The following is a 24,869-nucleotide window of genomic DNA, read 5'->3' on the forward strand; positions in this document are numbered from 1 at the left end:
TTTTTTATGCCAAAACGCATCATTTCACTCATTTGCCAAAAAATCATTTCGCTCTAAAAAGCGTTTAAAATCAATTTGCTGGCAATTTATTGTTTACACAAGCAAGAGTATTCATTGTTCTATGCGACGAACGTCAATTAACGGTTTTTAACGAAGGAGAATAAAAGAAAACTTACGATGATTCAAATGGATGATTCAACTCAGCCATGAGTTTTTAGGTGCTGAGTTGATGCGTTTCAACTCACGATTGATTTGAATCATCCATGAGTTTTGAGATTTTGAGTTTTTCCCAACACTGTTTGAGGCATGCTGCGACACGAAGAAGCGAGAAGTGCGAAGTGAGTAGTGATAAATGAGGAGTGAGAAGCGAGACGTCTCACTTTTCGAATGACCTATCCGGCCAAATGACCCTTTCGGCCAAACGACCCTTTCGGCCAAACGACCTTTTCGATCAAATGACCCTTTCAGCCACATGACCATATGGGCTAAATAACCCTTTCGGCTAAACGACTCTTTCGGCCAAAAGACCCTTCCGACCAAATGACCCTTTCGGCCAAACGACCCTTCCGGCCATATGACTTTCGGCCTAATGGTTTGTTCGGTCTAGTGGCATTCGGCCAAACGACCCTTCCCCGTCTGCACTCGGATTCCTTCTTCATGCAGTTGATATAAATATCCTAAGACCATGCAATAGCGTTATTAAAAAAAATATATATATGCATTTTGCTGACAACATCGAGATGGCTCGAGTCCATCATCATCGGCAACATCTGACTGAAACAAAAATAAACAGCAATGTTGGATCTTGATTATGAAACTAGAGAAACAAATGTGGAGAACAAACAGTAGAAAATAAATCTGGCAATGAGTGATATCAACGAACAACAATCGCTTGTTGGCTGATTGAACACGTTTGATAAACCCAAACGTGCACAGTGCGGTTGGTTTTTCTTTCACTCCCCAAGCTCCTATCGAGTGGTGGCCCTCGCGAGTACCACTCTCCCCGCGCTGACTGGCTGCTGATACGATCGTTTCACAATTCTTTGGGCCAAGTGGGGTTACACCGATTGTGATAGCTCCGTGAGTTGCTGACCCGGTAGTCGATTGAACCTCTGCTGTTGAGCTGAATTGAACGGAGCCGCGCACACAGAGCTAGTACAGGGCGCATCGAGTATGTTTATCTTGTTTCAGTTCACTGTTTTATTTATGAAATATCACTTACTAAATTAAAAGTGGACGTGAATGGAATCGATAATCGCGCCACCGCACCGCGCTTCTACGCCGTGACTCGCACTCGAACAAACAGAAGAGGCCAGCTGGACTGCAGCCAAGCAGTGTTGATGCGATCAGGATTCACGATTGAAACGATGGCCAAGGTGTGATGTGGTCGCTACTAACTTGTGTACAACCACCGGCCGATTGAGACCAGGGAGCCAGCGGGAGAAACCCCGTATACCTGCTATTAGGGGTATGCGAATTTTGCTAAATTTCTTCAAATAGTGCTAACACAGTGTATAAAGAATTTATACACTTTCGTCATTCGTCATTATCGGGTAAATAAATAAAAAAACAACTTGAGTTAAATTGAAAGCTATCTTTTGCTAGCAAACTCAAGATCTAATTGATTCAAGAAGCAGTCCCATTGAGCAAATATAATACAGTACAATCTTTTGTTTCATTCGTAAATAACTAAATCAGAAGCAAAATCAAAACTATTTTTTATTCACACAGATATGGTTCCGACGTCAAATATGTTCATATCACATACCCGTGCGCGGTACATATGCTTGGCCAGAGTACATCACCTGAATACAGCAAACAGCAAGGAGCACAACTTGGCTCTACTTGGCCGGAGAAACCAAACTCAATTGTTGCTGATGGGTGGCTACCTGCCCGGCGGATTAGCATGCAAGTGAGACATGATGCGATTATATGCATGTTCGGCAAGAGATGGAATTTAAATTCATTTTGCGAGCTACGACAACAATGCGCAATTAAAATTGTTTGGTGTTTTACGCGCGACTTCAATGATGTGCTGCGCACTACTTGCGATTTCTCGCTGTGGGTGATTATTTTCGTATTTAGAATTTAATATGTCCGGCTAAAAAGCATAAAATTTTAATGATTTATTGTATTTGAGTTGAACTTCTGCTTGTTTATGGCTACCACCGTGCAAAACATGGTGAGGGCGCTCGCTCGCTGGGTAAAAACGGTCAATTATATGCGGTTGGTCTTATTGATTGATTCGCGCCTTCCTTGCAATAAAATGTATGAAAACAACGACAATCGTGCACTTCTGCGATAAATTTATTCAGTGATGATTTGTTGTTGCACGTTCAGAAATTTGTCATCATTAGCATTTCGCCAAACACTTCATAAATCGATAGCATGCTTCTAGTCACTTGTGAATTCCATGTGATGCCCAGTTACAGAATTCAACTCACAACATACAAGTTCACAGGAATCAATGTGAAGCAATTGATTTATGCTCATCGATAACGGCTCAATCCTATTATATATCCGCGATTGTATTGAAAATGCATGGAAAACGTAGCGGTGATATAGAGCAATTTACTTTTCGTTTTCAATCGCAAGTTTCTGTATGTGCGTATGTGTATAAGCATCGATTTCGGCGATTTCCCATTCACTATCAATTAACATTTCTCTTCATTAGTCCGGCGTCTACTGCTATCTTTGATTTATTGAAAGCATTGATTGAACTGACATTGAGTTCCAGTCAAGTGGAACTGATCTTCCAGTCGGAGCGCCATGCATAATAGTTAAGAATCAATCCACCAGTTCTAGTCATAATTTATAGCGTATTAATTGACTCACGTTGCTTCAATTATGTAGGAGTGCAACAGCTAACCAGAGAACGATCACAACAAAATTTCTGTAGAAGTCATGAATAAATTGATTTGAATAGTTTTAAAATTTTGTTATAAAAACAAATACGTTTGAAGTAGTGAAATATTCAACGCCGTGTGTATCATTAAATACTTTAAATAACCATAAGTTGTAGTCCTTTCACTCTAGTTAGGAAGTGACATCCTGATGAAAAATGCATAACAACATTTAAAATGGGGCAGCGAAAAATGCTTTGAGGCGCCATCCGAAATTTCAACCGGAACAGCTACGAGTGGTACGATACCACTATACATAAGGCTAAAATGTGTATCACCATCATCAGAAACTGAATGGAGCCAAACTGTTGAATTTTTGAGACTGGTTTGCACTGGTCAAAGCAGCTAATATTGTCACCATTCCATCTGTCAGTGCACACTTCGAAAAAATCATGTAAATATAAGTGTTATTGAATGCACATAAAAGGAGCGAGCCGTTGGACTTAATTTTACGTCTGATCAATATTACATGACACTGAAAATGAAGCATCAAAATCATAATTTACATTCGATGACGTAAAAATATGCCTCGTATGACTCAAAATTTCTTTCTAGTCACCGTTAATGTAATTAAAACCACATAAATTTGAGTAAGTTTATTGTTTACATCATTAAATATTAAGGTATTATGATAATTAAGTCACATGTAAAATTCAATATTTTTAAGAGTGTGCGTCTAAATCAAACCCATGTAACTTTTTTAGTTTTATTACGGTCTTGAAGGCCATTACCCTCTACAGGGTGGTAGTGATTATAAAAACGAGATGTTACTGGGGAATGAACGAAGTCATCGAGAGGTAAGCTACGTACACAGTAAAATATTATGAAAATTAGGCACGACGGAATTCACAGTTGAATGTAAAATTCGGTAACATAATGTGTACTAGACCATAATTTTAATTTTCTGTGATGTAAATGATAAAATCATTGCAAATTTCAATTCAATATATTCTTATTTTACATGATTCTGCCAGAAATTTTGGTGTGCAAGCTCGAACAAATGGAAAGATTTAGACGGCTCTTGCTGAAGGACTTCTCCTGTATTCAAAATTGACATATTAAAGTCGTCGCAGAGATCGAATATCGTTGTTGAACGGTTGTCGCCGTACAGTTCCCCCAGCCTGTTCCGTGGGAGTTAAAATCTCCCAGGAGCAACCGTGTCTCGGGAATAACCGAGCAGATGTGCGAGAGATCTCTACGAGATAACGCCGTGTTTGGAGGAAGATATATCGAGGCGATACTGACGTCTTTTCCTCGAATAGTCACCAGACATCGGCGCAAGATCGACTCTATAGAAGGAGTGCTGTTTTTTGATCCCTAAAAGCACTTCTCCATATCGATTTGCCCGATCGCGACGGATTATGTTGAAATTAGGAAAATGGTTCTGGTGTTAGCCAAGTTTCACATAAAGCAAAAGCATCGCATTGTAATTTGTTAACTAAAAATTTGAAAATATCTAATTTTGGGAGAATACTTAGACAGTTCCACTGTAGAATCGAAATCATGTTATCTGTTAACGCTTTAGTAGTGCCTGGTACACAGGCTACAGGATTAAGGAATCCGAACCCGGCCAACTGACCGGGGTATAAGGAAAACGATCTGATCCACTGGATGATTTATTACGAACTAACTTTTCCTACATAGTACGGTGTCTTATTTATAGTAGCTCTACCCTATGAAATGTTGCAGAATTGTATACATTTATCTGTCTAACCTATTGTATGCGAGCTCTATTATTGTACTAAAGATATTGTGTCTCGTGTTTGCTTGCCTGGCTGTTCTGGAAGTGTCAATAACAATGCATTGTACACAAACAAATGTTGTTGATCTACAGAAAGATTGTAAGGTAAGTAATTTACATTAATTATTGTGTTTTCTATGTGATAATAATAATGTTTTGTATCGTTTCAGGTATGATATGTATTTTTTTTTTTAATCTTTATTTAGTATGATATGTAATGCTCCAAAGGTGGAGGTATGCAAAAAGGGGTAAGTGTTCAATGACATTTGAAGTGGCGAAAAAGTGATTTGTTGGGTCCTCAGCATGAGGCATGTCGTCCACCGGCGCGGTGTGATGAAAACACCCCGGTGGCTTGCTAATGGCCTTAACATTATCCTTATTGTTAAGAAAATAATTTTGAGCTTTTTAGTGGAATGTCTTCACTTGTCATGGTGGAATTAAATGGGATTGTACAAACTGGTCTTATGACAAGTATCCTTATTGACTAAGTTAGCCATCGAAGGATACAAATGACTCGAGGAGGGGCATCTTTGAAGCCAGTTGCTTCAGGAGAGGAGTCAGAATAGGAAGAACAGTTTTGACCATGTTCTTCACTGGGTCGGAAGTATCAAAGAAGTTGAGGATGAGCTCGATCATCCCGATGTGAAACCACAAAAGTTGAACGTTTTTGAGTATTTCCACCCGCTTTGAATTTGACCATGACCATGGGGCTCACTTTGAAGCTGTTTTCAAGGCTTTTTCGAGGGTCGCTGGCTCTGTTTTATTCTCTTCCTCGTTGAGCCATTGAAAACAAAGGGAACCCCATTTCCAACCTCGGAGTCAGAGCTACCTTGATCGTTCAAAGGAAGAGACGAGTAGATGGTGTCAGAAACGGCTGGAGAAGTGGCCCTCCTCAACATTTCAGCGTAACTTAGCCGAGAACGCTGCTGAAAAGACCGCTTCTGGTGGATTCGCTGCTGTATGTACGTTGGGCATGCTTCAAGAGCATGTGGAGGGCTTTCGTTACAATAGACACATTTTGGTGCCGTCTTGCACGCCCCCTCCACATGCTTCTCTCCGCATGATGCACAGCGAGGTTTATTGCAGCAGTACTGAGCGGTGTGGCCCAGCTGCTTGCAATTGACACAATTATTCACCTTCAGCACATACAGCCGAAGAGGTAGACGAAGTTTGCCAATCACTACGTAGTCAGGCAGTGCGAACCCGGAAAAAGTGACGCAGAAAGAGTCAGACGGGGAATAAATCCGATTCTCTCTCTCCTGCGACACCGAATACATTTGTTTGCAATCCAGTATCGCAACAGGAGGCAAAACAACATTCTTGAAACGACCCTCCGTCACCACCCCCGCGATCTCACACACTGCTGACGGTAAATAGACCTTATATTCGAGAGTGAAAAGCTCGCAGGTGGCAATCTCGTTGGCCTGTTTGCGATCACTGACCGTGACGCGAAGTTTACTGGACCCAACTTTGTCAATGGTCGTGACAGACGAGAATCACTTTTCCAGATCTTTACTAATCTGGCTGATATTCAAACGTTTGACTTTGGGACAAAAGAAAACAGCATACGGCCCACTAGAGTCGTGAGGGTAGACCTTGGGACTGGGGTTCGTAGAGGAAATTTTAGCGTTGCTGGTGTCCATTTCGTTTTGGTTTGGAACACCCGAATGCAACGAAACATCTGACATGGAATACGAAGTACCCCCACCATCTCCGCCTTCGCGCATTGCGGACAAGAAATGCGCCGCTGCAGCGAAGCACAATCTATTTTAAAACTAAACAATTATCAAAAGGACAGAAAGCACAAAATGAGAGAGGGATGACGAGTAAAAAAACAAAAAAAAACTACTCCAATAAAATGAAGAAGATAGGGGAACAATGAGAAGGAGCTCAAGTAAACGCTGTGCCGCCGACTAACGGTTCTGGCAGCACAAACTGGCTGGATGTTGGTGTTCTCGCCGAAGACAACACTGCAACTGGGTGGATGGATGGTGGCAGGACGCCAGCGTCTGTGTTGATGGAGACGCACGATGGATGATGACTGTCGGCGTGGGGCGATGATGCCTGCGCCTGCGATGGACTCCGAAGAAACTGCAAACTTTTGCGTTGTCTTGCAAAAAGCAACGAAATAGCTACTTAACAGTTTCATCTAATCACCACTTCCACTCAAGCACTGGGCTTCCAAACACTTTTGAAAAAAGAAAAACTCTACCTGTACTAAAACTAAACCTAGACAAAAGAGAAGCAGACCGTACGCGGACTTACAATCGTCACGCTCGGATGCTCGACGTGCAATTCTCAGCTTTCAATTACATGAACATGTTGATAATCATAATTGAAACAGATTTTACGACTGTAATTGTGGTGAATGATTTGTTTATCGGCTTTATCGGTCATTTCTACTCAAAGTATGAGGGAGTAGATAATCGAAAGATAATTGAAAATCATCAGATTGAAAGCCGTTTACTAGGGCGCGAACAAGTATAATTGCAATTAATTTTCTGCAGCGAACAATTTTACTTATGTGCAGCTGAAGTCAAAGGCGAAAATGAATTTCTGTTGGAGCCGCTATCGATGCGATCGTTGCGAATCTACTTTTTACCGTCAATTGCTCGATAGTTTCCCACTATCTCCGCAAATGCCTCCAAAGCTGAAATATTTTATGCAGGATCCGCTGCCGATAAACGCCACTGATATTGACACTAATACGCCATCGATACAATTAGTTTAACGGTGGATCACTACGGACGCAATCATTACGATTGAATTTTCAGAAGTAGTCGCTGCGCTGCCGTTTCTGCTCGTTTCGAAATTGTATTGATCGTTTTGATCGAATTGAAGTTTGAACTAAACCTGAAGTTGCATTAATTTGACGTCTATGCTTACGATGCACTTATGACATTGGTTGATTTACCGAAATCGATAACTAAACTGTTAGCAAATTATCAATAGTAAATAATTCTATAAACAAGACCATGCTGAGGGTGGCTGGGTTCAATTCCCGGTGATGGTCTAGACAATTTTGGTTTGGAAATTGTCTCGACTTTTCTGGGCATAAAAGTATCATCGTGTTAACCTCATGATATACGAATGCAAAAATGGTAACTTGGCTTAGAAACCTCGCAGTTAATAACTGTGGAAATGCTCAATGAACACTAATCTGCGAGGCGGCTGTGTCCCAGTGTGGGGATGTAATGCCAATAAGAAGAAGATAAAAAATAATTATATATCAATATTTCGAAAACCGGATATGAAGCGTTGACCCTTGATCGAATAGTCCGTCATAGATCGTCATACCACAATACTATCTGAATCATGGTTGATCGAATGATACAGCCGCGTCGCAGCTTAGGGTTCATTCAGCACTTCCACAGTTATTAACTGCGAGATTTCTAAGCCAAGGTACCATTTTTGCATTCGTATATCATGAGACTCCCAATCCAAAAATTGTCTAGACCAACACCCGGAATCGAACCCAGCTACCCTCAGCATTGTCTTGCTTTGTAGCCGCTTGTCTTACCGCTAGGTTAAGGAGGCCTTCTGAGTGTTGAACCACAATCCAAACAAAAAATAGCAGTAGAATTATAAACGTATGACAATACAAACTGAAACAATCAATCTACAATTCCCCTTGGAATCGTTTTACTTTCTCGGATGTGAATGTTATCCAAAATCACTGTGCTAGAGTAAAGAAAAAACCTAACTCTCCTATTCATGTCTTTCAGCGAAGAACAAAAAACCACATGAGCATGAAATGTAAAAATACATTTTAACATTGGAGCTCATCAAACAGAATTTCGCACTAATAAAAGCTGTTTTACATATGTAACAAACAATTAAATCAAGGTAATATTCATATCTACTTATCATGAAACCTAGACTATTGCGCCAAATACATCGTGGAGCATTCTTCTGAACACGTGTGGAACAATGTTGATATTTCACATGGCAGCAATCATCGGGATGATGTTCCCTAACACGTGCAAAGCAGTAACTACATAACATGTATATTTCGAAACGGGAGCTGACTAGCGATGAAGACATGAGCCCGACGCTGAAGTAGTGTAAAAATAGTGCTCTAACATGCAACTGCTCCACTCTTTCCTGTTCTGCACACGGTGGATTCCTACACGACAGTAGCAAAGCCCGTAGTGCCGAGAGAGTGTGCCGAATGATGAATCTTGCCCGACGGAACTCCGACTCTACACGCCTCTTGAATGGGTGCAGACTAGTGTATCAAATCATAAATAAATTTGTCTCATTCGCACCTCAGCTGGTTAATATTTATATGACACGATATCATAAACATTAAAATTTCCATGCCTATCGCGGGACTCGATTGCCCTTTGGATATGGAAAATGCGCATCACACTGTAGAAAGAAGGAAAAGAAAATCAGTCAGCCCCCAAAGGAGAATATTCACCAAAACGGAAGGTGGAAACGTTTCCCGCTCATTAATCATTCAATCAAACTGTTAAATGATATATATGCTTCGAAACATCCATTATTCATAAAGCTATTTCTGATCGCGCGAAATGAAGTCATTAAATCAATTCCTTACGCATAATAAAACGATTTAGGAAAATAAGTTCATTTTTGATGCCGCTCTCAGATGTGACGGGAATGCCTAAGAAGCGGGCCAGAAAATGATAATGCCCGAGCGCCTAGTGAATAGCGAAACATGATAAATAACATATTAATATAAATTGTAAATTTGTGAAATAATTAGTGAATCTCATAAATGCGTCAACGTGTAACCACAATATGCTAAATTTCCACCGTCTTATGAACATAATTCTTTCGGTTGTTGTTGTACCGTCGTACTGCTCGGCTGGAAGCGAGTGAGAAGGAAATTTTCTTTCCCCAGAGCAGTAGTCCTACCACTTTCTGTCCCAGAGGGAACTTAGTAGGAAATACTGTTCCTTGAATGATTCATGAAAAATTGAAAAATGCATTTTTATACTAAATTAATCAAAAGTAAACAGAACAAATTGTAAATTCACCAGCCACTCTAGTATTGGAGATCTTGGGTCCACTTATTTCTGACCTCTGAATTGTAACCTAAGGGCTCGAAGGAAGATAAACGTTTTATAAAATTTCATCCTTCTGGGTACGCACCAGATCAGTAAGTGTTTCCAATATACCAATCGTTCTAGTACCCTTCCTTTTAATAACTTAACCAATATTTCAATTATGTGTGAACCAAAATATTCAATACATTTGTGAACCATTCACATTTCCTCAGCAGCGGGCGAAATTCCACCCTAGATCCACTTCAAAACACTTGGCAAAGTGTGCCTCACTCATTAATCATTCTGTGTGAGTTTAAAAAACCCGAAATGCTTTATTGGTGTGCACGCGTGGATTGTTTCGTCGTCGTCGTCGAACTCTGTCTCACTTTATCATACCATTTTCCCGAGATCTTCGCTTCCCGCTCTAATTCTCTCGTTCTGGGATGACGGCGCGGTAGGATCGCTCTGCCATACTTTGGTTCCTTCCATTCAAAAATTTCACTTTCATACGCACCCATCACCATATCACAACTGCTGCCGTCTGTTCAGCCGTATCCCGACCATGTGCGGGAAGAAGACACCAACCCGAGCAAGACAACAACAGAACTATTAAAATGCTTTATGGCCGACAACCAATGCTTTATTGCCATTTCCCGGCGGCAACCCCAATCGGACGCACGCACACCATCGCCTATAGAAGGGGAAACGAGACCGTATATCGTAAATTAATTTGTGCGATAAAGAAGGAACGATTATAGTTACTTGAGAAAGTCATAAAAGTGTCCGCCTCTTGGGCTTCCTTGCTTTATTCGTTTTGATTTCCCCGCCACGAGCGAGAAGATCGCCAGGAGAGGTGAGTGATTACGTCGAATGAGTTATCTTCTCCACGTGAACGAGGGCGATTTACGAGCTCGGTGCCGCCGTCCACGTGGTCGCACATTGGTATCAGTGTGGTGGCACGACAGGTTTGGCTCAATGTTCCACAGGCAGTTTTCCCATGCAATATTCGCTTGCGTGAGCGCGAGAGCAAAAGCAAGGCACTCACGTGCTCTCGGAGAGTCTTTCGTGGCGAGTTACTGAGTAGCGTAGTCGCGAGGTTTTGCTTTTTATTGTGTGGCACATTCTAATTTTGGATGCCTCGGAGCCAACGAGCAGCAGCGGCGGTAGCAGCATGGCTGACGCAGTTTTCCAATGGAGGAAAAACATGGCAGGATCATCACTGTTGCTTCAGTATAGCGTGAGTCCGAAAGGATAACATTATCAGTGTGGTTGTGTGTGTGTGCATAGAAAATAGTAGGGGTGAGTGTGTGTGCCTAGCTCTTGTTTACGACACGATGACGATTATTGCGGTGATGATGGAAGGGTAAGTTGTAAAGTAAACGCAATTATGGCGTCGTCAATCTGTAGTTAAGAGGATTTTCAGCTCGTTTCAATAATTGTTACGACACTTGTTGGGAGTTCTTCTTGATTCGCTCAATGATAATTGTTTTATCCAATAAAACATAATTGAAAAATTATTGGACGAATCGCATGCTGGCTGTGTTTAGATAGAGACAAAAGGCAAAGCTTTATCGAAGTGGGTGCCGTCGGGGGACTTGATAGAAACGTTTGTCATATCGTGTAGCAAATATTTACAAATTTTATGTGGCAAGAAGCAAAATGATTCTTTATTAACGTTTTATAGGATTTATATGTGTGTCAATGTCGTGTTTTGTAATTGATGATATGAAACCAACAATAAATTGTCTTTCTTTGAAAATTTGTTCCGCCGGCAAATCGCAACGATGACTTCTCGAGTTCATTTTGTCAAGAAAATGAATACAAGCTTAATGTTAAATGAATTCATATATATGTAAAATTCGCAAGGGAAATAAATTGTGCTCATAAAAGTTTTTTTTTGTCTTTTCGGAAATTATGATGTCGTAAATTTGATTATATTCTGGGAGATTTTCTATAAAATCGAATAAGAATCGTTTTTGTTGTTTCATGACGGGTCTAATAATAACAAATATCCACAACATTCATTGCTTCGGAATTTCACCAAGTACTGATTATGATTTGGTCACTATTGGGCTGCTTATAACTTCGGAAGCTCCTAAAAAATATAAATTATTGAATCTACACATTTACAAATGCATTGTGAGAGTCCAAGTGGGTATAACGTGCCGAACTAATTAGTAATCATTCAACTAAAGATGAACCGAAAATAATCAGCGGCGGCGTTTGTCGGGATTTGACTCGACAGCGGAGCCTTTACGGCATCGCATAAATTTGAGTCAGCGACGGCGTGTACCGGTTTATTGATTTTTATCTGTATCTACGAAAATTTTTTGTAGTTTTCGTAGATTTTATTTCTTCGAAGAAATCGGCAGAAAAAAGTCGACCCCTGTAAAAAGCGATCCCAGTTTATATTCAAGAAATTCTTTACATTTTCAAAGGAAAGTTAAAGTGCCAAATGATCTCAGTTGCTTCTGATCTTGTTTTGCTGAAAATTTAACCAGAGTTCAGATATATTGAATTTTACCATACCAAAATTTCATTCAATAGAACTAGGAAAAATAAATTTCAAACTGTCTTCAGGAGAAACGCATGTTCAAGATACAAAATCATCATTCCCTCTCAGTATCAATCACTTCTGTAAATTCAGTTTATGCAAGTTTTACAAGACTCTTGCAAATTTGAACCGGCGTGAGTAATTATAGATCAGCGACGGGACAAACTTCATTCAACCACGCTGATTGAAATTCACACCATACTAGGATAAAGGCATCTGTAAAAAACGAAATTATTGCATCTACTTAAGACAAAATTTGCACCATCTGTTGTAATCAAGAGTACAACTAGCTGTTATCCATTTGATCGGTGGAAATCAAAAACATACTTTGGAAGTTATTACCAAAAACTCTTTTTTTGCAAATTCCATCAATTGAAGTTTTGACAACTCTTAATATGATTTTATGCTATTCATTCATTTATATCAATATTTACAAGTATTTCGAATCTACAATCATCCATATCGATAACATTTGTCAGATTCTATTACAAAATTTATGTTTGTCACACATGGTGAAGCCCATAGACGAGGCCCAATGGTGGACGGCACTGACTGCAGCTTGTGTTCGGATTCGTTTTCGAGCTGGTATTCCCGGCTACCACAATCAACATATTATACGGCCATACTTGATACTTAATGGGCTACAGTTCCTTGATGAGCCTACGCCGAATGGAGTATCCTCCTCCACTGGACTCGATTCTGGGCCAATCGCTTCCAGACACCCAGACACCCCTCTTTTACTGGAAAAAGCCGCTTCTTCCGGCTTCTCTACTGAATATTAAATTCGCTTGGCGCTTTTCTGACATACGAACAACGTGTCCAGCCCACCGTAGTCTGCCGTGTTGTATACTTGATACTTGATGGGCTACAGCTCTTCGATGAACCTACGCCGAATGGAGTATCCTTCTCCACTGGACTCGATCCTGGGCCAATCGCTTCCAGTCGCCCTGAACATTGAGCGCCCTCAGGTCCTCTTCAACTGCAAAAAGCCATTTAGCTTGCCGTGTTGTATAAGCTAAACAATATCTAGCTCTTTATACATCTGATATAACTCGTGATTCATGCGACGCTGTCCGATGCCATTATCCGCCTGCACAGGATAAAAATATTCGGATAAATTCTCGGAAAACACCATTCATAACGGCTACAAATAGAGTCACCTAGCGGTGATGGTGCCTTTCTCGTGCATTTAAAAATAGTATTCTGCAGTATAGAATCCATACAGAATCTATTTTTAGACTTTTATTACCAATTATTGTTTTCGTTGCCGCTCCACTAAGGAGTATTTCAGCCCAAATCCTGGTCAAAAGCAAAAAAAAAACAATATTTTTAGATATGTCCATATTGTTTTTCGTTTTTGTACTCTCAAATATTAATAGTAATTTGTCAGGGGAATTTTGGATCAATATTGATTACTTGTGAGCAATGCTGGCTCCCAAAACTCACCATAATCTACATGCTAGTTTTATCGCAATTGTCCATGCGAAAATGTTCATGTTTTATCGTGTTTTTCTGGATTGCCATTGAATTTTAAGATGAAAATCAATATAAGTACCAATAATTAGGGTAAGGTACACTGGGGGAAGTGGAAGCGGAAAAATCGATAGTGCATGTTTGAATTAAACAAATTTTGCCGATGTAAGCTTCAATATGTTAAATATAACTATTATTTATGTATGTATCGCGTTGTAGAGAATGTTTTGTTTTGTCATCTACATTACCTGGTCACTTTAAGTACTGGTACTTAACCCTTAAATGCGCAATGTTGTTTTAAAACAACAAACCGAAAATACGTTTAATGTTAATAATTCCAATGGTTATTTACGTTAAAAATATTTCCGACGAATTCTAAAAAAACGCCTTGCGCCTTTAAGGGTTAAATTACCTTGGTATTTACCTCATAAACACAATACATTTGAATGTTACAATAAATTCTTTAACATGTTTATTGTTTGCCCATGTTTTGTATTGTACATCATACATCAATTAAAGTTGACGTATTTGCACAATGAGACAATCTGTTTTGAAGATACATGTGAAATGATTTCTATAATCTTCTTTCTATATACATAAAAATGAGTTTCTGTCTGTCTGAACCTTATAGACTCGGAAACTACTGAACCAATCGGAGTGAAAATTTGTATGCAGAGATTTTTGGGGCCGAGGAAGGTTCTTAAGATGGCTCGAGACCCCTCCCCCTTTGCGAAGGGAAGCTCCCATACAAATGAAACATCAATTTCTTCATAACTCGAGATCTTATCAGAGAATAAATCAACTTTGGGCGAAACAAAGTTTGTCGGGTCTGCTAGTATAAAATATTATATATAGAAGAAGGATCACCCTAAGGTTGAGTTCGGTAGCAGCATCCCTTCGGTCGTCTGGGGAAAGTGCGTTTTTGCTGCATTTTTTAATCCGTGATATTTCCAAAAATAGTTCAATTACTTTAAACGGAATGTGATTTGCCCGGAGAGCATGAAGGATTGCCAAAAGGTGTATCGGAAATGGGTTCTAAGTGTTGTTTTTCTGGATACATGGGCTCATAGAAAAGGGAGCCGCCATGACATTTCTTTTCAGGTGATGGTGATGCGATGTTTTTATTTAGTATGTGATCAAAAACGGAAGCGATGTTTTACATCATATTGATAATTAGGCAAGGCGTATACGTGAGTAGATGGAAGACGAATATGAAATATGTTGGTGTGGGTAAGAATGTCGAAACGGTAAAAATGGATAAAAGGTAGGGTCATTATAGTATATGTGAAAGTGAAAGATGAACGAAGCAGTATCTAGACAGAAGAGAGAAAACATTTACATACATATACATCATACTGATTACGTCTTTCATGATTATGTCAAGGGCTGTATTGATGGATTGTGTGATGATGGTTTGAACATAGATGAAGGCGTGCACCGCGTATAACGGGTCCTTGTGTTGAAACACCTACAGAAGACTAAGTTGCTGTATGCTCTTTATACTGGGTACAATTTGTATAGATGTGTAATCATACAGTTGTTGGTAACATCTAGGCATGCACACTTCCACCGCCGAGACAAAACAGGCACATATGAGTGCGATGGTGTTTGTATAATTATGTATCGATATGGTGTCACAATCAGGGGCGGCACGGACTTAGGTGCAACAAATATTCTAACACGTAAGTACAAAACACCGAAGAAAATCATGTGAATTTGCACCAATACCATAAAATGGGTAAAGATTATCTGATCTATTTGTTATTATATTGTACGGTTACGAGATAAACAGATGGCCTAAACTAAGCAATATAGTCATTACTACAGTTCTCGGGTGCTTGTTCGGGGGGACGTGTGTGGTTTTGTAGACGGGGATTCGGACGCCGATTTGTCCAGTCTGGTGGCGCTCCCGCGCGGGCCATCACCGCAGACAGATAGGGGAAGCATTCGGCTACCTGTTGGTGGTGTTGGTTTGCGTGGGGGTGCCGTCGGATTGGGCGGGTCGACGTTTGAGTCTTTGTTTGCAGGATCGCATGCGTCCTTTTGAGTAGGTACCCGAGAGTTCATTATCGTACTATGACGGAAAGCAAAACCTTCAAAAATCACAACAAAATTTAAACATTGGTATAAAGACTAACATTGAAGAAAAAATGATGAATAATGGAAAATGTAAAACATATAGTTTTTCTTTTATTTTTAATTCCATTCATTGGATTTTTATTTAGCCTAATGCAGTATTCTATACTGTTCTAAAGTAAAACGATTCGCCAAAAATCATACTTCTTCCTCACGAAATAAATAGCAAAGAATACAAAAACAACTTAAAACAGAGAATTTTGAAGAAAGAAAAGTAGGAAATTATCATTTTATGGAAATTGTCCACATATCAGGGTTCATCAATCAGTGATTCTGAAAAATAATAAATAAAATAATTCAATTATAATGCAAAAACAGAATAAGTATTTATCTTTCACCTACCCCAATCGCTAAAATCAGATTCATCTTGGTCGTAGATTTCATTTAACTTCTGATTGAACCTATCTTTATCTAAGGCTAAATTTTTCCACTCTTCATAACCAAAATTCCCGTATCGCTGCATCGTTTGCTGTATACTATTCCACCAGGTAAAGCTAGGTCTACAGGAACGAAGACGTTCCGGGCGTAACCGGGCAGCACACCGCAGCGGATGAGAGCGGTCGCGCCGGCGAACATGTCCCCACCAACGCATCTGGTAGACGCGAACCTTCTTTGTTATTCTTTTCTTATTCAACAGTCTATTGACGGAGCTGGTAGCAGAAAAACCATCTGAAACACGGCACAATCCCGCGAAATTTCTAACGATTTGCTTCTCATATCCTCTTAAAGACTTGCGGCTGTATTTCGTTAATACTGAAACTTGAGTACCATAAATCATGGAAGGAGCAATTACAGATTCATATATAATGCGGCCCAACTCCCAGGAGGGTGTATACTTTTTAAGGAAATCCATAACAGCTCTGGACACGCGTACCGCATTTCGACAACGGGTTCGTGTAGTCATCGGTCGCTCCAACCTTGCAGTAAAATAAGCCCCCAAATACCTTAAGGGCTCTGTCGCATTATACAATCGTCCACCAATTAATATTTCCGACACAGCGTCTCCGGTGGGTTCCCTGATTAAAACCTTACACTTCGTTTCATTTAGGTTGAGTCCGACATACGCCAAATACTCTTTGATCGTCGCCAATATTAATTCTAAATCCTCAACGTTGTCAACGATAATAATAATATCATCAGCAAAAGCCAAGATAATGGGAAGCGAAAGGGTATCAGTCTGATTCAACCGCAAACTTGGAATAACATCGGCAACCGATTCTAATACGGCCTCCATTATTAGATTAAAAATATATGGAGACAAAGGACAGCCTTGCTTTATCCCCCGACGACGTTGAATTGGCCTGGTCAGCTGACCCTTCCACAAAATCTGCTGCCTTTCGTCCCGCAAACACTCCAAAATTCGATTAATAAAGGAATCCGGAGCACCCTTTCCTGAAATCAACATGTAATCAATGAGTATGCTTCAGTTTCTTCAAATCTAGTTCGGTAAAATACCTCTTAATATAGCAGGCAATGATTCCAACGATACTCGATCGAAAGCTTTTTCAATATCCAAGGACATTATTAATGTAGATTCTCCACCATTCCACCTCTCTTGTAAGACTCGCTGCAACACGTGCAGATGATCAATGGTTGATCTTTCTGGTAAGAAAGCAGCCTGATGAAAACCGATTGTAGGTATCTGGTTCTGCAATTTCATCAAAATCCAGCTGGCATAAACCTTGTAAGCGGTACAGCTCAAACAGATCCTACGATAATCATCTATAGACTTGGGTGACTTTACTTTAGGAATAGGCACAACCAACACACTCTTCCAATCAGCTGGAATCTTGTTCTCTGTCCACACACGAACAAGAAGCTGATGGAGCTCTTCCAGGGTTCCACTATCACAATATTTGAAGTACTCGGCATACAGTGAATCCACGCCCGGAGTTTTCCCATTCTTAAGACTGCTCACAATATTCTGGATTTCCAAAAGAGTAGGAGGAGACAATAAAGGAGAATCTTCTAATTCCTCTAAAGCCGGTGGAATATGTAGGTCGCAAGTTGGAGCATTATCTTCGGAAATCCAATCACTCAACCGAATGGTGGAAGGAGCAGACCGGACACTTTTCTTTTTGTTGAACCGCTTGAGATATTTGAAAGTGCGATTTATGCGTTCTCCAGCTGGATACTGATGGAGACTTTCAAAAAAAAGTCGGATTTCGTTCTCCTCATATTCACGAATCTTCATACGCAATATCTCCCGTGCCTCGGATAACTTATACGTCCATTTTGGATTTGAAGAACGGTTGTACCAAAATAAACACTTTTTAACATCAGCCAAAGCTTTTCGACACTCCCTAGTAGGTGGAATGGATGATTTTTTCTGCAAAATATCTTTAGCGATGTTTTGAACTTTGGTTTTCAACAGATTCCAAGAATCTTCAATAGAACTCGATAGATTTGCTGGAAATTGAGCTTCGACCAGACGAGACAGGAATTGCTGACGCACATCAGCCCTTTGGAGCAGAGCAGGATCTGCATTAATCCTAGGTTGTAAGGTGGCATCTGGTCTTACTGTGGAAGGCATTGGCATCGAAGGATTTGAAAGGGTATCAATGACGTTGCATAAAAGCAATTTATGATCAGTGCGAACATCTTTTGATAAAACGCACTGCAGCCGCCGTAGAAATAATCCTGAATGCAACGAAGTTAGCAAATGGTCCACCTGGCTGCGAAGAGTTCCATTTGTCCATGTCCACCGAAAACTTTCGTTTGAATTGAATTGAGTAGAGCGAACAGCAAGCACATGTAAACAAATGAACATTTTCATTTGTAAACCATTTTCATTAAAATATTCATGCCCGGCATACCGACCGATTAATTGCACTTCGTCTGGACTTAGCCTGGAATTCGATAAATGGCTGTTGAAGTCACCTGCCACAATGAGACGGTGTTTACTATCTAGTTGACCAACTATTGAACCAAGTCGACTGAAGAACGTATCGGATCCATGATTAGGGCCGTGCACGTTGATAATGTCCAGCTCTCGAAGATCGGAACCAACCTATCCAGAAAGACAGTAAAATACAATAGTAATACATAAATAATAAAGCTTTACCTGGTATAAAATGTTGGCATGTTGAATATTTGACCCAGCATAGATACTCTTCTGGTGCACAGCATTCAAATCACGACGAATCAAAATAGCTAAACCTCTTCTTCTATTGTTCGCTCGTCCACTCATATGCCAGTGAAAGTTATTTGTTATAGCAGACTGGCAATCTAGATTGACCTCCTGCAACACAGCTAGCTGAACTCGATATAACATTAACAAGGAGTCAATGGCATTTCGTTTGTCCAAGTTTCTACAACCATTGACATTCAAAGAAGCAAAACGCAATCCGTGCTTTGGATCAATTGAAATAAGAGAAGGTTCTGTCATCTGAGAATCAGCTAGCTCTAACCTAGACACTTTCTGGGCAACCATCATAGGATCAGGCAAATTTCGGCGTGGGGCAACGATGCGACGATTGACACATTCGCTAGGAAATATACTTCCATACACGTTATTTGACTGGGTAGGATCTTCAAGCACATTGATTGACATGGTTGCCAAGCCATCGAATGGATCATATCTTTGAATGCCGTTATGTACATTATGTACGAGGATGGATAGCATCAAAACATTCGACAAAACGATCAGAGAGGCAACGCCACCGTTGTGGCTTCCGAGTCGAAGACGAAAAGCGAATTGTGAAACGTCCTCAGAAGAGTGTAAAGAAGAACCACATGCAGTTAAGAATACGGAAGGTTGATCTTCAATCTCATCGGCTACTAGACATCGCACTAGAAATAGTGTTTCCTCAGAAGCGATCGCTTTGGTGAGCTGGTGCAATATAGCGTTCAGCAGGGCGTTAGGTGCGCTGCCAAAGAACTTGACACGTGTTGCAGTTGTAGAAGTAGAGAGCTGAATTAATTGCTCATCACGATCATCCTGAACACCTTCCATGAGACGCATGAAAAGAACGCTGTCATAGTGAACTTTTCGTCCATCAGCACCAATCTGACAATCAGAGTCGTTTACTCCACAACTTCGATAGAACAAATGGTATTGACGAGGATTGGGATTTGTGGAATTAGTGGGAGTGAACTCAATACTGGTAACATCTTGATGCACGATGAAGGACACCTGGAAATCAGCACTGTTATAGTTATGTTTACAAAATTATGATTCATTACTGTAGACCTGGAAATGATTAGACAAAGCGGCAATCGAATCGGATCCACCCCAATAACCGGTAGTTTTCAACTTAGATAAGTATTCATCCACTTTATCAGAAACTGAACAATCAGATGCTATTACTTCATTCGCAGTAGACGATACAGTTTCATAGTAGAGATGTAGGTTATGTATAATTTCCGTGACAGCGGCTTCTCGAACTAATTGACTGTATGTTTTAAATAAACGATGTTTAGGTGTCATACCATAAATCTGATGGACAATCGCCCCAAAAAGGCAATCTCCATCGCCAGGAATATTTAAAATCCAGAACAGGTTTCCACGGATGTCACTAAGTTGTTCCATTCCAACAAATCTACGTGTTCGAAATAATGAGCTAAAAAACTTAGCAGGAACTAAACAAATTGTATTATTGATTAGGTTATGCATTACCTCGGTGGTGGTTGTGTGCGTGCGGGTGGAGATTTAAAAAAAAGGTATCATCAATAATTCTAATGCTACATATGATACGAAATCATAATTTAACAAATACAGGATCATACTGGGAATAAATGAATAGGGAATACAACATAATTAATTTCAATCTAAAAATATGCGAATGAATAATATATGAAATTCCAAACTAAACCAAATATCTATTTAAAAAATATTCATTCAACCTATATAACACATATTATGCATCATAATACCTATCGAGGATTGGTAACATTCATTCATTCAGGATTGGTAACATATAACACTATTAATTCTATTGAATCCTTTGTCCTTGAACAAGCCTACACCTAAAAATCATATATTCAGGTCCTTTCTTCTTTTAACACTCCTACAAAATAAAAGTTGAATGGTTCGTCACAACAAGTGTCGGCTTAAGAATCGTTAGGAACATACAAAAATGTGAAAAGATAACAAATACATGAAATAAGATGAGGCTCAGAAAATTCATTATTTTACTACATCAAAAATGAATAGTTCGTCATCGTAAGGTGTCGGCGTGTACCTATAGACTATACCAGTTATCATTGTTAAAAGCACACTATCCTATTTTATTAAAGTTGCATGAATCATATCACTTACCAAGGTGAATCCTGATTTCTGTAACTACACACCCCATCCCACTAACAAAAACCCCTCCTGTGACATCTGTGGAGATGCAGAGGTGATCTCGGTCTCTAGTAGCAACGGATGTCACGCTAATATTCCCTCCTATCCCAGATGACCGTAAGGACGTGGCCGGCGCCGTTATTGATTCTTCTATTTCTGGGCTCTTGACTTGTGCACATTGAGGTTGGACAGCTATTCCCAAGCCCCAACTATTGGTTCCCTGTGCAATTTCAATTGTCCTGATCAATCACGGAGTAGCAACTACGAATTGTACGGTCATCAAGCTCAATCAAGCTCAAGCTCAAGCTCTGCTAGTATAAAATATTATATATAAAAACAGTTGAATAAGAATACACTTTATCGTAAAAAGAAAAAAAATATTAAAAATGCTATATATAGTTGCAATTTTCAAAATTTTCGGAATACTAACTAAAATCTATATACATAAAAATGAATTTCTGTCTGTCTGAACCTTATAGACTCGGAAACTACTGAACCAATCGGAGTGAAAATTTGTATGCAGAGATTTTTGGGGCCGAGGAAGGTTCTTAAGATGGCTCGAGACCCCTCCCCCTTTGCGAAGGGAAGCTCCCATACAAATGAAACATCAATTTCTTCATAACTCGAGATCTTATCAGAGAATAAATCAACTTTGGGCGAAACAAAGTTTGTCGGGTCTGCTAGTATAAAATATTATATATAAAAACAGTTGAATAAGAATACACTTTATCGTAAAAAGAAAAAAAATATTAAAAATGCTATATATAGTTGCAATTTTCAAAATTTTCGGAATACTAACTAAAATCTATATACATAAAAATGAATTTCTGTCTGTCTGAACCTTATAGACTCCGAAACTACTCAACCAATCGGCGTGACAATTTTGTATGCAGAGATTTTTGGGGCCGGGGAAAGTTCTTAAGATGGTTCGAGACCCCTCCCCCCTTTGCGAAGGGGGGCTCCCATACAAATGAAACATCAATTTCTTCATAACTCGAGATCTTATCAGAGAATAAATCAACTTTGGGCGAAACAAAGTTTGTCGGGTCTGCTAGTATAAAATATTATATATAAAAACAGTTGAATAAGAATACACTTTATCGTAAAAAGAAAAAAAATATTAAAAATGCTATATATAGTTGCAATTTTCAAAATTTTCGGAATACTAACTAAAATATAAAAATATTTAAAAGATATTTTTTATATAAATTTGTTGCAAAAATGCAATTTGGAAAATATTGTTTTATTATTCGTTTTTTGAGTGATTCTCTTTGAGAATGTATGATGGTACTCACCACATTTACAGTTCAATCTTGATGTTAATGTTTCCTTTGGAAAACTAAGCTGAAAAACAAAATATGCGGTGTTCAGACATTGTTTCATCTCGTTGTTGCTTCTACAGAAGTAGATATGTAAATGAAAATAGGCTGCAATGAAGGTCGTGGAAAACAAATAAATGGTGCCATTTGGCAAGAAGTGTAGGTCAGTTCTCAAGTTCAGCATAGTCTCTTTCTTTCTATAGGTCGACATTCTTAAATACAGTTTCGAAACGAAGGTTAATGGTGACTCAGGCAAAATGATTAGATTTCTAGCAAGAAAATACGATGATTACCGTATCGAAATAGATGAAATAATCATGAAAATTGTCCCCCGTCAGGCAAAGCATAGCCTTTGAGTACATAATTCATGATGGAAGTCATCAAAAATTTGATATTCAACCAAGGTTATGTCCATCTTCATTTGAATGGGTTCAAAAGTGAGTGTTTGTTGATTCGCGAGTTCCACAATACAAAACAGAATATGTTTTTCTTCTAAACTATAGGAATACTTAATCATAAGAGGTGCACAAGCGCCATAATGGAATGTGTGAATGAAAATGTCCGATAAAAAACCAGAACAGTAATGAGGAATATAGTTATTATTTACTCGATTTTGTTCTGTTCGCGCTGCGCACGAACCGAAACAAAAAAATCTCATGCAAATGCTGACCGCACCGACGCGACGGCTCGACTATCACGCAGCAGCAAAAAAAAACAGTTTGCCTCATCGACAAAAAAATGTCACAATGAGGCATACATTTTTTTTGTAAAACCGTTTCGGTTTGTGCGGGGCGTGAAATTTGACCGGATAAAATGTAAACATTCATAATCACAGTGTTTTACTGTACATTTCCCAACACTGCACCTGCGGGTCTCGTACGATGCGTTTGTTTCTCAATCGTCTTTGACGCGTGGTTCAGCACAAGGACAAAATAGATGAACTTAAAGCATGAACTTTGAAAAAGTGATATGTTTTCTTGTACAATCGAATGAAATTGAAATGAAATATTTTTGTTTTGATCAATATAGGGTAAATGGTTCAATAGTGGAGGAACTAAGCACACCCCAACACTATTCAATCGTTTAGAATTGATTACAGCTAGACTGGGGTGTTTATTGATATATTTTGGCTTTTTCAGTCTGATTTATTCAAACGGGCTTATATTTGCATTGCCCGACGTTTCGGCCTGTTTATTGGGTCTTTTTCCCTTGAAAAAGTTTATAATTTAAAGATATCTCACTCCACCAACCTTACGGAGTATTTCCAAACCTTTTTCACTCCTCTTTGGTGTGAGAATACATCGGTTCCTCCGGGATGTGAATGTTTCACCTAAAATGAATCCTCCAAGTATTGGTACACTGCTCCCATAGTTGCGGTAATTTTTAATTTGCGTTCCTATATTTGCGAATCCCATTGTTTTCTCAAGGATTTTTTTTTGTTTCTTTATTAAAGAGGCTTGAGATTTTCTCATGGAGCTCGCAACTATAGGAACACTACCGCAACTATTGGGGCAAAGGTGATAAAATAATAAAGTAATTTGTATAATGATATTTACCGATTTATATCGAATTTCACGTCTGCAATTTGTTGTTTCAAGATATGGTATGTCAATAAATCGATCAACGAAGTAGGTTGCTGCGTTAAATCCGCAGTTTTTGCGTAAAGTGCACTACCGCAACTATTTGTATACCCACAACCATCGGACGTTTACCATATCCGTTTATTCTTATGAAGCAGTTCAATATCCGGACCCTGTACATAAAACATCACTCGCGCATCACTCAAGACCAATTTTTGCTAATTATAAATCCCTTTTCTTCTTCTATTTACGTGGAAAAATGGTCTGATGAAACTGGAATGTTGAAATGGTATTTCGTACAATTTGCATGAAATTGTTCAATTTTGATCATCTATATATATAAAACAAAGTTGGAATTTGTACGACCGCGCATCAAGAATAGACTTTTCTTTTGTATTCACGATGAAGCTAAAAAAAATGAAAATCAAAATCGTGGTTTGTCGTGCATTTTGTACGGTAATTTCAAATCATGTCATCTATGTTGACATTATCATCAGATACCGGAAAGATCGTTTTGTGCTAATTTTGATTTGGTCATAAAATTGATAGAAAAAGTGTTATGATATGGAAATGCTGATATCATCTTCCAAACTTAGACGTACATGTTCATGACAGAATTAGAGGCGAAAGTATTGAATTAATAGTCCCGTTAGAATACGGTAGGCATGAAGAATGTTTTTTTTTTATAGAAGTCGATTTGAAAGCGAACGGAGGGCAATAATTGTGATGGTATGTATCGCATGACCTTCCTTCTGCCAAACTCCCATGTGAAGGGGTTTGATTTGCTCATTTGCCTTCGCGTGCGGAAGGGTTTTCTATCGACGAAAACTGTCTCCAAATTTCTAATATGACATCAGCATCTAG

General features: G+C 39.2%; 1 long non-coding RNA gene across 3 annotated transcripts in view; it reads left to right on the top strand.

The window, feature by feature from the left end:
• Positions 1 to 10,741: 10,741 nt before the first annotated feature.
• LOC134207992 (uncharacterized) overlaps positions 10,742 to 24,869 on the top strand; it is a 119,438-nt gene continuing 105,310 nt past the window's right edge. For all 3 annotated transcript variants that reach the window (XR_009978455.1, XR_009978456.1, XR_009978457.1), the window contains exon 1: positions 10,742 to 11,019. This is a non-coding gene — a long non-coding RNA (uncharacterized LOC134207992). The remainder of the gene's footprint in view (positions 11,020 to 24,869) is intronic.

The sequence above is a fragment of the Armigeres subalbatus genome, chromosome 1, assembly GCF_024139115.2.
Source record: "Armigeres subalbatus isolate Guangzhou_Male chromosome 1, GZ_Asu_2, whole genome shotgun sequence".
Lineage (NCBI taxonomy): Eukaryota > Metazoa > Arthropoda > Insecta > Diptera > Culicidae > Armigeres > Armigeres subalbatus.